The following is a 13,449-nucleotide window of genomic DNA, read 5'->3' on the forward strand; positions in this document are numbered from 1 at the left end:
TTAGGTTTTAGGGTACATGTGCACAATGTGCAGGTTTGTTACATATGTATCCATGTGCCATGTGGTTTTGCTGCACCCATTAACTTGTCATTTAGCATTAGGTATATCTCCTAATGCTGTCCCTCCCCCCTCCCCCCACCCCACAACAGTCCCCAGAGTGTGATGTTCCCCTTCCTGTGTCCATGAGTTCTCATTGTTCAATTCCCACCTATGAGTGAGAACATGCGGTGTTTGGTTTTTTGTCCTTGCGATAGTTTACTGAGAATGATGTTTTCCAGTTTCATCCATGTCCCTACAAAGGACATGAACTCATCATTTTTTATGGCTGCATAGTATTCCATGGTGTATATGTGCCACATTTTCTTAATCCAGTCTATCGTTGTTGGACATTTGGGTTGGTTCCAAGTCTTTGCTATTGTGAATAGTGCCGCAATAAACATACGTGTTTTTGGTTTTTTTTTTTGAGACGGAGTTTCTCTCTTGTTCCCCAGGCTAGAGTGCAATGGCGCAATCTCAGCTCACTGCAACTTCTGCCTCCTGGGTTCAAGCAATTCTCCTGCCTCAGCCTCCCAAGTAGCTGGGATTACAGGCATGCACCACCATGCCCGGCTAATTTTTGTATTTTTGGTAGAGATGAGGTTTCACTATGGTGGCCAGGCTTGTCTCGAACTCTCGACCTCAGATGATCCACATCCCTCGGCCTCCCAAAGTGCTGGGATTATGGGCATGAGCCATCACGCCCGGCCTGACCTAGGTTTTATAACCTGAGGGCTACATGACACAGTGAATTAAATCAGTAAAGGACATCCTGTTTCTACGGGGCCCTGGAACAGAGCCTGGGCTGTTCTGGTCAGTCCCCCACATTTTAGGCTTTTGCATACTCAGCAAATTCTACATTTATTACAAATGGGAAAAACTACAAGTGGGAAAGGGAGGAGAACTGAGTAAGACCAAGGCCACCTGGAGAATTGTCCTGCAACATCTCCATCTGTCTCTGTCACATCAAATAGATCAATAATGATAACAACAATGGTATCAATAGGCCGGGCGCAGTGGCTTACTGCCTGTAATCCCAGCACTTTGGGAGGCCGAGGAGGGCGGATCACGAGGTCAGGAGATCGAGACCATCCTGGCTAACACAGTGAAACCCTGTCTCTACTAAAAATACAAAAAATTAGCGGGGCATGGTGGTGGGCGCCTGAGGTCCCAGCTACTCGGGAGGCTGAGGCGAGAGAATGGCTTGAACCCGGGAGGCGGGGCTTGCAGTGAGCCGAGATTACGCCACTGCACTCCAGCCTGGGTGACAGAGTGAGACTCCATCTCAAAAAAAAAAAAAGTGGTATCAATAATAAAACTGCGTTATTTATAAGAAACATTTTTTTTTTTTTCTGCTTTGGGTAGGGAATATTTTTGTATTTCTTTTTTGGTTATAATGGTCAGATTGGCAAATTGCTGATTTTTCAGTGCTTGGCTGTTCACTGTGCAGCATCTTACTGGAACGATTAAAATGGTGCAGAAAAGTCAGAGCAGTGGAACCAAAGCTGGGGGTTTCTTGAGAACCAGTGAAGATACTTAGCAGTTTGAAATAAATAGACCTTGGCCATATGTAGGCCAATAACCATGCATTAAATAAATTTCAATTTTTTATGGAATCTCTCTTGGATGTCTTTTTCCTTCTATTTTCAAAGACACAAAAAGAAAGAGTCAGTGTCATTAAGCATAAATTATCTTAAGCATAAATTATCTCATCTCAGAGATGAGATGATATAGGTCAAGGTCCAGCACCCTGGAAAGATGGAGTCTAGTGTAGCAATTTTCCTGACTTCCTCTATGTCTTCTAGCTCAGGTAAGCTACTTCCTTCTAGTTCTGATATGTGCTATAAATGTATAGCTTGTGTATATATTTGACTACCTATAGCAAACCTTTTTTAGAATGGTAGGGAGAGAATACAGTAGGTAAATCTAATCATCCCTTTTTGCACAAGACCCTCTGTCCATATCTTTACTTCAAGAATCCTTTAAGAGTTTCCTTTTAGAGTTGGAAATCAATACAGTGGAATTCTAGTACTGTCTCTTTTTCAAGAAGAAAAAAAATCTTCATGACATCAGAGGCTTTGGAATTTATTTGTGGTCACAGAGGTAATCCTTTCCATACAATGAGTGAACTAGCTAATAATTCCCAGTCTTGAGCATATTATCTCTGGCTGTACCCCTCTTTTTGTCCAGTTGTATATCACAGAGTATTCATTATTGAGAAATGTATTTGCTTGTTGCGTGATTCTCTCCTTGTGCAATTGTTTTGTTGTTTGGATTTTGAGTTCTAAGGTTTGGCCTGGAGGAGACTGGGTTATTACTATGCTTATGACCAAGATGTGGAGGAAAGATCTCAGTTCAGGTTAAATTGCATATGTTTGCCCTCAAATTCACATTTGTATTAGCATCTTAGCCTGTCTTCTAAGAAATGAAATTTATTTCTTACAGTGAAGGCTGGAAATCTATTGCCCTGGGGGCACAGTAACAGCCTTCTTGCTGGTGGGAACTATGCAGAGTACTGAGGTGGCACAGGGCATCACACGGCAAGGAGAATGAGTGTGCTAACATGCTAGCTTAGATCCCTCTTCTTCTTATATAGTTACCAGTCCCATTACCTGATAACCCACTAATCTGTGAATGGATTAATTCATTCATGAGGGCAGAGCCCTCATGACCAAAGTGCCTCTTAAATAGGCCACATCTCTCAACACTATCACATTGGGAATTACATTTCAACATGAATTTTGGAAGGAACAAATATTCAAACCATACAAAATGGAAAAATAAATCAAAATAAAATAAACCTCCTTAGCTTTGCTCAGTGGTGGTATTATGACCAACGAGCTCCATCTGAGGCATGATTATTGCTAATTGAAAACTTTTCCCAATACGACTATTGAAATATAGTTTAGATTGGCATTTTTTGGACAGTCTGTATGGAAACTAAACTTTGTTGGTAAAAAAAATAAAAATTAATGATAAATAAAATAACTGCTGGCTTAAGTTGATTTATAATTCTGTATCTCATTAAATTGGAATATACATTTATTAAAATTTGTGGCAGTCTAGGAATTTTGATGCTAGGGTAACAGGTGGGGTTTTCTTCCCTATACACCTTCTTGATGCTAGAATAGGGTAATTTATAAGATAGGAATAAGATCTGAATATATAATAGAAATTGTTCTTAGATGCAAGCACCAGCAGCATTTTAAGTAAGGTAGAGAAAATAGACTGCTAATAAAGTAACTGGAGTTGTATCATAAGATACTGTCAATCTTAGAAGTAGAAAGCTGTGCTTGTCTTGTAGCTCTTTCACCCTGATGCTGGACCAGGAAGAGTAGAATTTCTTAAATGTCTTCCTCTTACAAGACGGGCCTGAGGAAACCATCAAAGGGGACCAAGTGACTGACAGCTCAGGCCAGAGTCCATGCTAAAGCAGCAGTGACATGCAGAGGCATAGAGGGCCATCGAGGGAAATATTTCATTTATATATTTATTGACACTAGGGTTTCTTCTGTGAACTATCCAGTGGGATCCTTAGATGCATTTTAAAATTAGTTTTCTTATCTTTTGCTTATTGGCTTGCAAAAGCTTTTCATAAATTAACTATTTTAGGCATTCGAATAATTTTTTTTTATTTTGTGTGTAATTTTTTGTAAACAAAAAAGCCTACAATTTCGTTTGTTTGTTTGTTTGTTTTCAGATGGAGTCTCACTCTGTCGCTCAGGCTGGAGTGCAGTGGCATGATCTTGGCTCACTGCAACCTCCGCCTCCCTGGTTCAAGTGATTCTCCTGCCTCAGCCTCCTGACAAATGTTTTTATTTGATATCTTGAAACATGTTTATCTCCTTTATGGCTTTTGGGTTCCTGCTAAGCAAAATTTAACAATTTCTAAATGCATTATTTCCTTCAAAATTGGAAGTTTAAACTTACGTACTAGTAGCTCACCTTACTACTTTTTAGGTGTTTTAATTATTACATTGATTTCTCTTTAATCTCTCACGTCTATTTCTCAGCCTAACTTTGGATATAATCTTTCACCAAGAGCTCAGTTTTGGAAATACTTTCAGTGATTCTTCTCTTCTTTGGTTCACTACTTGGGTGGTTCTTCATTATTTCCTATTTTCTCTTTAGCTCTCTATGTTTTGCTGCCTGTGATCTGCTCCACGCTCATTTCCTAAAACCGAGCCCCAAGGAAGAAATAACCACAATTGCCTTGATCAATAATAACAAGATAGAGAATATTTTCATTTCTGTGTCAGATTTTACTTTTCCCAATTACTATTTATAATTTCAAAATATTCACTAAGCAACTTAGGAGTAAACAAACTTACATTTACATTCCCCTTTATTTCTGTCCTCCTCTGGGACCTTAACCTGCCACTACTCTTCACTGATTCACGTCACTCAGTTGATCTCTTTAACCCAAGAGGGTAGTGAGGGCTGCCTCTGCTCTTTAGCTCATATTGTACCCCAGTGCTCTTTGGAACTGTCTGGCAAGGACTCCGTTCTCTCTCACTTACCTACTAGGTGTGAGTTTCTTTGTTGGTGACCACCTTGAATCTTCATGGTGCCAGTGACTTGAGATGGTCTGGCAGAAGTGGATGATAAAGATTTACCTTGTATTACCTTGTAATAAAAAGATTTACCCTTTGTATTACACTTGTTTAATGGCTTTCAAAAGTTGAGTTATTTAGGCCCAATGAGACACTGAGTTCAGTTAGTAACTTAGTTTAGATTCCTCAAAAGCCAGACTCTGGGGCAAGAATTTGGCAGCAGGTGGTTTATTTGTGAAGTGTTTGCAGGAAGCAAAAGTAAAGGAGTGGAGAAAGAGAGAGAGAGAGAGAGGAGGAAGCACCAACAAAGGTGCATTAAACACTGTGTATATGGAGGAACAGTGGTTCCATCTTACTAGGAACTCTCTGAAATATTGGTTAGAATACAACTCAGAATTGTCCTACTGGGTGTCTGGGAAGCTTGGGTATTTATCCACTGACTCTCATATCTCACTTGTTAAAGGATGTCCCTGGGGGTTAAATCTCCAGCATTTTGGGGCTATCCCACAGCACTGAGCAAGCTCCCACAACTCTGCAGAAAGCCCCAAGACTGAAAAACAGAGACATGCAGTCTCTGAAAGGCTGTCAGCCATGCACAGGAATGTCCACGATGGGCTGTCAGCATGCTTGGGAATGTCCACCGTGGTTGTTGGTGAATGAAACAGGACACTGACAGCACCTGCCATTGAGAAATTGAAATTTCATTTTTATAATTACAGCCTCCTTGCTGCATTTATGTGAATACATGTTCCATTGTGTTTTCTGAGCCAGTGTGAATACTGGCTGTCTTTTTGGGAACACATTTGCTATCGGCCCACTCCCTACCCTCCTACTCTTCTCCTGCTGATACACTTCTGTCTGCCCTTTCAGTTTTCCGGAAATATGTGAGTATGTCTGAACCCCAGCAATGTATACAGGTTCAGTTATTTTCTAGGGGTCCCATTAGGTTTCCATGCAAATAGATTTCCCAGTAGTTCCCAAGCTATGGCTGTGACATATCTTAACTCTCACCAGTGGACACAGCTGTGCTCAAGCTGAGAATCACACTATACAATCTTAAAATCTGATCTTTTATGTATTTTCTCTTTCCTGACCTCTGCAAACTGGCATTTGACATATTCTATATAAAGTAAAATAAAATGTACTTATAAACAGTTTTTTGCCAGGTTTCCCTAGATACACTCAGCAGCTGCCTTCTTAAAACACAACTTAAGTGCAGACTTAACATGACAGCATTTCTTTAAAAAGGACAGACAATTAATTAGTTCTGTCATGTGTAGAATGCCAAATAATTATCTTCTTTTCTTTGCTGCATGCAGTCTCCTCCAATTATTACCTTACAAAGATTTTAGAAGAAATACCTCAAAGAAGTTTGACTTTGGGCAAGTGACATTCTGTCAGAACCATTCCAAGGACAGAAGAGGATGAGTGGGACTCAGTGACTACTGAAGTCTTCCCTCTTCCATTGATTGATGTTACAACTCCAGGCAAGGGGACCAGTTTCTCTGTATTGCATTTCCTTCAGTTTTAATACAGAAATACCAGTATACTAAAGGATTCCAGGGAAGTAAACCCAGAGGAGCAAGGACTGCTCATGGCAGAATAGTAAGAGGAGCCATGTGGCCGTGTTTGCAAACTCTTGTTAAAAATGGACATTAGTTGAGGTTAACTTGCATGGAGGATAACTTCCCAATTAGCAGCGCATCTGAAATTGCCCTTATAGGGCTTAAGCATTTGTTGTTTGGGTTGTATGCATTCTCATATTGTTGCATATGGGTTGCAGTCTGATTGATGTCCTTTTCTTTTCTTTTCTTTTCTTTTCTTTTCTTTTCTTTTCTTTCTTTTTTTTGAGAAAGAGTCTCACTCCATTGCCCAGGCTGGTGCAGTGGTGTGATCTCGCCTCACTGCAACCTCTTCCTCCCAGGTTCAAGCAATTCTCCTGCCTCAGCCTCCCAAGTAGCTGGGAATACAGGTGCATACCACCTCGCCCTGCTAATTCTTGTAGCTTTTTAGTAGAAATGGGGGTTTCATCATGTTGGCCAGGCTGATCTTGAACTCCTGACCTCAAATGATCCACCCACCTTGGCATCTCAAAGTGCTGGGATTATAGGCATGAGCCAAAATGGCCGAACTGATTGATATCTTTCTAGAGAACTTAGTTTAGTGTTTTATCCACAGTGTACTTAATAAATGCCAAGTGATGTGTTGCATGACTTCTCAGACTCTTACTAATATTTTTCTCCATATTCAGGGAGGCATATCATAAATTCAGAGAGAAATTCAGAATTTATCCTCTTCTATAACTACAGAATGAGGGAAGACTAAGCTATCAATATCAGTCTGCATCTCTCTGCAGTTCATATCTCTGGGTCTCTGTCTTTGTACCTCTATGTCTGTATCATTCTTTCTGTCTGTTATACAACCACATATACTTTAGATTCCCTGTTCCCTCCAAAGAGCATTTCCTACAATTAAGATGAATCATGATCAGTCTTGCCATTTCAAAGCTCATGAGAGGGGAAGCTTGGTAGAGTGTAAAAAGCCTAGGTTCTGAGCTGTGTTGCCCAGAATTCATTGTTGTTGGGCACAGTGGCTCATGCCTATAATACCAACAGTTTAGGAGGTCAGCTGGGAAGACTACTTGAGACCAAGAGTTCAAGACCAGCCTGGGCAATAGAGCAAGGCCTCATCTCTTAAAAAAAATTAAAATTATTAGCCAGGCATAACAGTGTGTGCATTTAGTCCCAACTACTCAGGAGGCTGAGGCAGGAGGATCACTTGAGCCCAGAGTTCAAGGTTATGATGAACCATGATCATGCCACTGCACTGCAGCCTGGGTGGCTCAGTTATATGACCTGCAAGTTACATCAACTTTTTAAAGTCTTAGTTCCATGAGATTCAATATATTTGCAGGTCCTCATAGTGAGAGAATGACACAGTGCCTTTCCCATGCCTGCATGGCTTATGGTACGTCTCTCTGAGGGAGGATTAGACATCCCTCTATTATAGTACATTTGGCCATGTAACATTTAGCCAATATAATGTGAACAGAAGCTCTAAGAGCCACCTTACAGCACTGCTATTGGTCTTTTCCTTTGTTAAAAGATTGGTACTGGTATGTCATAGGTAAGTGTTGTTCCTTCAGCTTCGGTCCCGGTAAACAGGAGAAGATGTTGAGCACAGAAACGGTTGATCCACAACGTAGATCTGTAATGTGAGCAGGAAATACATATTTCTTGCCGTAAACTTCTAAGATCACATTGTACCTTAGCATAAAGTGATGTATGTATTTTCAGATCTATAAATTGGGAATATATCATTCATTTTGCCAAGCTAATGTCAAGAATGTCAGATAATACATAAAAAGCTCAAAATATGGTAGTCAATGCAAGGCTTGGAAATAGCAATTTAAAAGCTTTGGGAGAAGTTCAAAAGACATATTTTTGGAGTACATACTTCATTATTATTATTATTATTATTATTATTATTATTATTATTTATTATTTTTTTCGAGACAGAGTCCTGCTCTGTCACCCAGACTGGAGTGCAATGGTATGATCTTGGCTCACTGCAACCTCCGCCTCCTGAGTTCAAGTGATTCTCCTACCTCAGCCTTCCAAATAGCTGGGACTACAGGTGCACACCACCACACTAGGCTAAATTTTTGTATTTTTGGTAGAGATGGGGTTTCACCATGTTGGCCAGGCTGGTCTCGAACTCCTGGCCTTATGATCCGCCTGCCTCCCAAAGTGCTGGGATTACAGGTGTGAGCCACTTTGTCTGGCCTACTTCATTATTTTTGAGGTTGCTTTTGGTCAACGGAAGGCACTTCTTTCTGAAGTAATCTTTTTCTTCCCTTTCAATTCCTTTGAACAACTCAACATACAGTTCTAATTTCACCTCCTCTCTTTATCCAATCCTCTGTCCCTAACAAAATCAATTGCCTCTGTATAGCCGTAACAACATTGTGTTATAAATGTTACATGGTGACTTTCCAACTATTCTGTGCAGGCTTGCTATGGTTTGAATGTATTATTAAAGCTCCTGTGTTGAAAACTTAATCCCGAATGCAGCAGTGTTGAAAAGTGGGACCTGTAAGAGGTGATTAAGTCTTGAGGGTTCTGTCCTCAAAAATGGATTAATGTCATTATTTCAGGAGTGGGTTGCTTATTTCCGTAGTGAGTTTCTGATAGAAGGATGAGTTCAGCCTTGTTCTCTCACTCTGTCACCCATGTGATGCCTTCCACCGTGTTATGACACAGTCAGTAGCCCACCACCAAATGTGGTCCCTTGATTTTGGACTTTCCAGCCTCTGGAACCATGAGCCAAATAAGTTTGTTTCTAATAAATTACCCAGTCTGTAGTATTCTGTTAAGACAGCATAAAACAGGCAAAGACAAGACCATTGGGGTGGAAGCTGATTTTTATATTCATCCAAGAAACAATGGAATAGGCAGAAATTGCAGTGAAGCCTCATCATATAAATAGTTTTAATATATGCCAACAAACAACAAAATTTTATATGATTCTATTATCTTGTGCAATAACAAACACATCTAGTAACATGTATTCAAATTATTAGTTTTATATTATAACAGAATTTTGTAAACCTTGCATGCCAGAAGAATGTTTCTGAATTCTTCACCCTATCCATCTCTTCATCATTGAGTTTATAAGCTCAGTGGTTTGAATGCCTCAGTATCTGGATGCATACTTTCCATTTGTCCTTTTTTAAATCTACTTTTTTGGTTTCCATAGTTTACTCTGCACAAGAATGTCTGTACTGCATAAATAATATATGAATGTTTATTATAGCATAGGGGCAAGTTAGTGGGTTTTCAAAGATAATTTTAAAAAACTTTATTGAAGTAAAATAGATATGCAATATAATGTATATAGTTAAAATATGCAATTTGAAAAGTTTTGATAGATGTTTACACCTATAAAACCATCATCACAATAAAAATAGTGAACATATATATGACACCTGGATGTCTTCTTGCGTCCCTTGTCATTCTTCTTCATTAAAGTCTCCCACTCCCCGTTCCCAAACAACCACCGATCTGCTTTCTGTACTGCAAATTAGTTGTATTTTCTAGGGTTTTATATAAATGGAATTACATAGTGTGTACTTTTTTTGTTTGGCTTCTTTCATTCAGCGTAATTATTTTGAGATGAACGTTTGTGTTATTCCTACTTGTGGGCTATTACAAATATAATGCTTTTTGGAACATTTCTATACATGTCTTTGTGTGGGCATTTGTTTTTATTTATCTTGGTAAATACCTACGAGTAGAATGGCTAGATCATATTGTAAGTTTGTGCTTAACTTGTTAAGAAACTGTCAAGAGGTTTTCCAAAGTGGTTGACCATTATATGTTCCCACTGGTGGTGTATGAGAATACCAGTTCTTCTACATCTTTGCCAACACTTAGTTAGTCCTTTAAATTATAGTCATCCTGTTAGGTATGCATCTCATTGTGGTTTTAATTTGCTCTTCTCTAACAATTAACAACGTTTAGAATCTTTTCATATATGTATCTGCTATTCACATATCTTCTTTGGAGAAGTGTCTGTTTACATTTATTTAATTTGTTTAATTGGGCTATTTGTATTTTTTAAATTGCATTTTGCATGTTCTTTTTATATTTTCAATACAAGTCTTTTATCAAAAATAGGCTTTGCAAATTTTTTTTCCTGTCTATGACTTTCTTTTTATTCTTTAAGAATGTCATTTGGAGAGCAGAAGTTTTTAATTTTGTAAAGTCTGCTTTACCAATATCTTTTTCACTGATATATGATTGGTATTTAAGAAATTATTGTCTAACCCAAGATCATATAGATTTTTCCCCGTGTTTCTTCTAAAAATTTTATAGCTTTATGTATTACATTTAGGTCTGTGATTTCTCTTGCATTAATTTCATTATGATATAAATTAGGTATCAAAGTTCATGCTTTTGCATATGAGTATTCTGTTGTTCCAGCCACTACTTATTGAAATGACAATCCATTCTCTATTTTTGCATCTTTGTTGAAAATCAGTTGTCCATATGTGCAGGTCTATTTCTGCAATAACTACTCCATTCCATTGATCTATTTGTGTACTAATACCACATTGTATTTATTAATGCAGCTTTACAATAAATCTTGAAAGTAGTTAATGTTAGCCCTCCCACTTTGGTCTGCTTCTCAAAGTTTTATTTGGCAATATTAAGTTGTGTGCATTTCCATATGAATTTTAGAGGCAGCCTGTTACTTTTTTTTTTGAGACCGAGTCTCGCTCAGTCGCCCAGGCTGGAGTGCAGTGGCGTGATCTCGGCTCACTGCAAGCTCCGCCCCTCGGGTTCACGCCATTCTCTTGCTTCAGCTTCCCGAGTAGCTGGGACTACAGGCGCCCGCCATGACGCCCGGCAAATTTTTTGTATTTTTAGCAGAGACGGAGTTTCATCGTGTTAGCCAGGATGGTCTTGATCTCCTGACCTCGTGACCCACCCGCCTCGGCCTCCCAAAGTAATCCCAAAGTAATCCCAAAGATTACAGGCATGAGCCACTGCGCCCGGCCGATATTATTATTTTAAAATGATAATATCCAATACCTACTGCTAATATATAAAACTAAAATTTGTTTTAGCATATTAATCTTATATCTTCCACCTGACTAAACTGTACAATCTGTAGTGATGTCATTTTTCCAATTTCTGATATTGGTAATTTTGTCTTCTTTTTTCCCAATCTGCCTGACTACAGTTTTATCAGTTTTATTGATTCTCTTAAAGAACCAGCAGTAGTTTCATTTATTTTTGTCTGCTGTTTTTTTTTTTTAATTTTTACATTTGCTTATTTCCTGATATTTATTTATTTTTTTCTTCTGGTTACTTTGGGTGCAGTGGTTAATTTGCCATTAATCTATTTGGTGTATATTTTATATCCCATATTGTAGGTTTTCTATTTGTGTGTTTTTATGTCTTCCATGTCTTTACTTCTTTTTTTACATATGGAATACGGTTATAATAATTATTTCAATGTGCTTGTCTGATAATTCTAATATCTGGGTCAGATTCAATCAATTTTTATTTTCTTTATGATTTGTATTTTTCTTGTTCCTTGCATGCCTGCTAATTTTTGATTAAGTGACAGATATTGTGAATTTTGCCTTGTTGGCCCTGGCTATTTTTGTATTACTATATATATTCTTAAGATTTATTGGAGTAAACTATATATATATATATATATATATATATATATAGTGTTTTTTTTTGTTTTTTTTTTTTTACAGGGGCTCACTTTGTCACCCAGGCTGGAGTGCAGTGTTGCAAACATGGCTCACTGCAGCCTTGACCTCCCGGGCTCAAGTGATCCTCCCACTTCAGCCATCCAAGTAACTAGGACTACAGGTATGTGCCACCACATCCAGCTAACTTTTGTATTTTTTTTTGTAGAAATGGGGTTTTGCCATGTTGTCCAGGCTGGTCTTGAACTCCTTGGCTGAAGAGATCTGCCTGCCTCAGCCTCCCAAAATCCTGGGATTACAGACATGAGCCACTGCACCTGGTCTTTTTTTTTTTTTCCATCTTTTTTTTTCGGACCAGACGTATGTTTAATCTAGGGCTAATTATTCCTCACTACTGAATCAAGACCATTCTGAGCATTCTACCTGAATGTCTTTGCCAATTATGAGGTTCTCTAGTCTGGCTGGTGGGAACAGGACAATCCTCTGTCCTTTTTGAGTTTCAAAAACTGTTCCCTGTTATTCTTACAGATGGTTCTGTCCCATAGACTTGGGTAATTTTCTCACATTTTTTGCACTGATATAAAAACTCTGCTGAATATTTCAGAGATACCTTCTTCAGATATCCAGGGTTCTTTCCCTGTGCAGGTTTCTATTAAGTCCTCTGTCTGATAAATATACCCTCTTGGTCTCTGTAGAGTCTCAGCTTCCATCTTTTCACCTCAAGGAACCTCAAGTTCCACCTTGCTTCCCCCTGCCCATAGCATCATCTGGAAACTCTTGAGACATAAGCTGGGCAATCCTAAGAATCACTTTCTTTATTTCCCATCCTCAGGGATCACTGTTTTTCTTGGCCTGACGTCCAGTGTCCTAAAATCCACTGTGCCAAATATATTGTCTGAATTTGATTGTTTCTGTCTGGGGGTTAAATCTAGTCCCTGTTACTCCATGTTGGCCAGAAGCAGAAGTTCCTCAAAGCTAATTTTGGTTATGTGATTTTTCACCTAATTAAATTAAATTGCAAATAACTAGCTGATCTGAAGGACTATGCTGCTAGTAAATAAAGCGAGTTTGGCATAGTTAGAGCTAGAACTTATAACCCAGTCTCTATTCCATGTGGCAGTCAATCTCTAACAAATTATAATTTATAAAATTTTGCATGTAGGCATATGTGTATTTGGGCACATAAGTACAGCTAGCTATACAATTTTTTTATGTCTGATAGCTCAGTTTCAATCATTCACACAAGTACCAGCAAAAAATAGTAAGTGCAATGATATAGTGGTTTTCACAAAGAAGATATATTCCCATCTGCATGCCTACTGTTACTGTAGTGTAAATTTACCATTATCTAGTGTGTTATAAAGCTAACAGATCTAATTTTACAGTTTTTCCAACACCAATCATACAAAGCTGTGAGCTGACAGCTGTATGTTTATTTTGCATCAAGCATATCCTGGAAGGTGAAAACTTATACCCGTATACCATGATTTTTATGCAGAGATAATGTTTAAATTAACACATGGAGAGATTTAATTTCATTTACATATTTTAACATTATGAGAAATTATATCTGCCAGATTTGTTGGTGAAAGCTATGTTGTAGATTGATTATTCTAAAAGTAGAGTTGG

At 38.5% G+C, this 13,449-nt stretch overlaps 1 pseudogene; it reads left to right on the plus strand.

Moving 5' to 3' along the window:
* The first annotated feature begins 2,843 nt into the window (after positions 1 to 2,843).
* On the plus strand, positions 2,844 to 2,975 carry LOC115832068 (annotated as a pseudogene).
* Positions 2,976 to 13,449: the final 10,474 nt, after the last annotated feature.

Source organism: Nomascus leucogenys, chromosome 2 (genome assembly GCF_006542625.1).
Source record: "Nomascus leucogenys isolate Asia chromosome 2, Asia_NLE_v1, whole genome shotgun sequence".
Lineage (NCBI taxonomy): Eukaryota > Metazoa > Chordata > Mammalia > Primates > Hylobatidae > Nomascus > Nomascus leucogenys.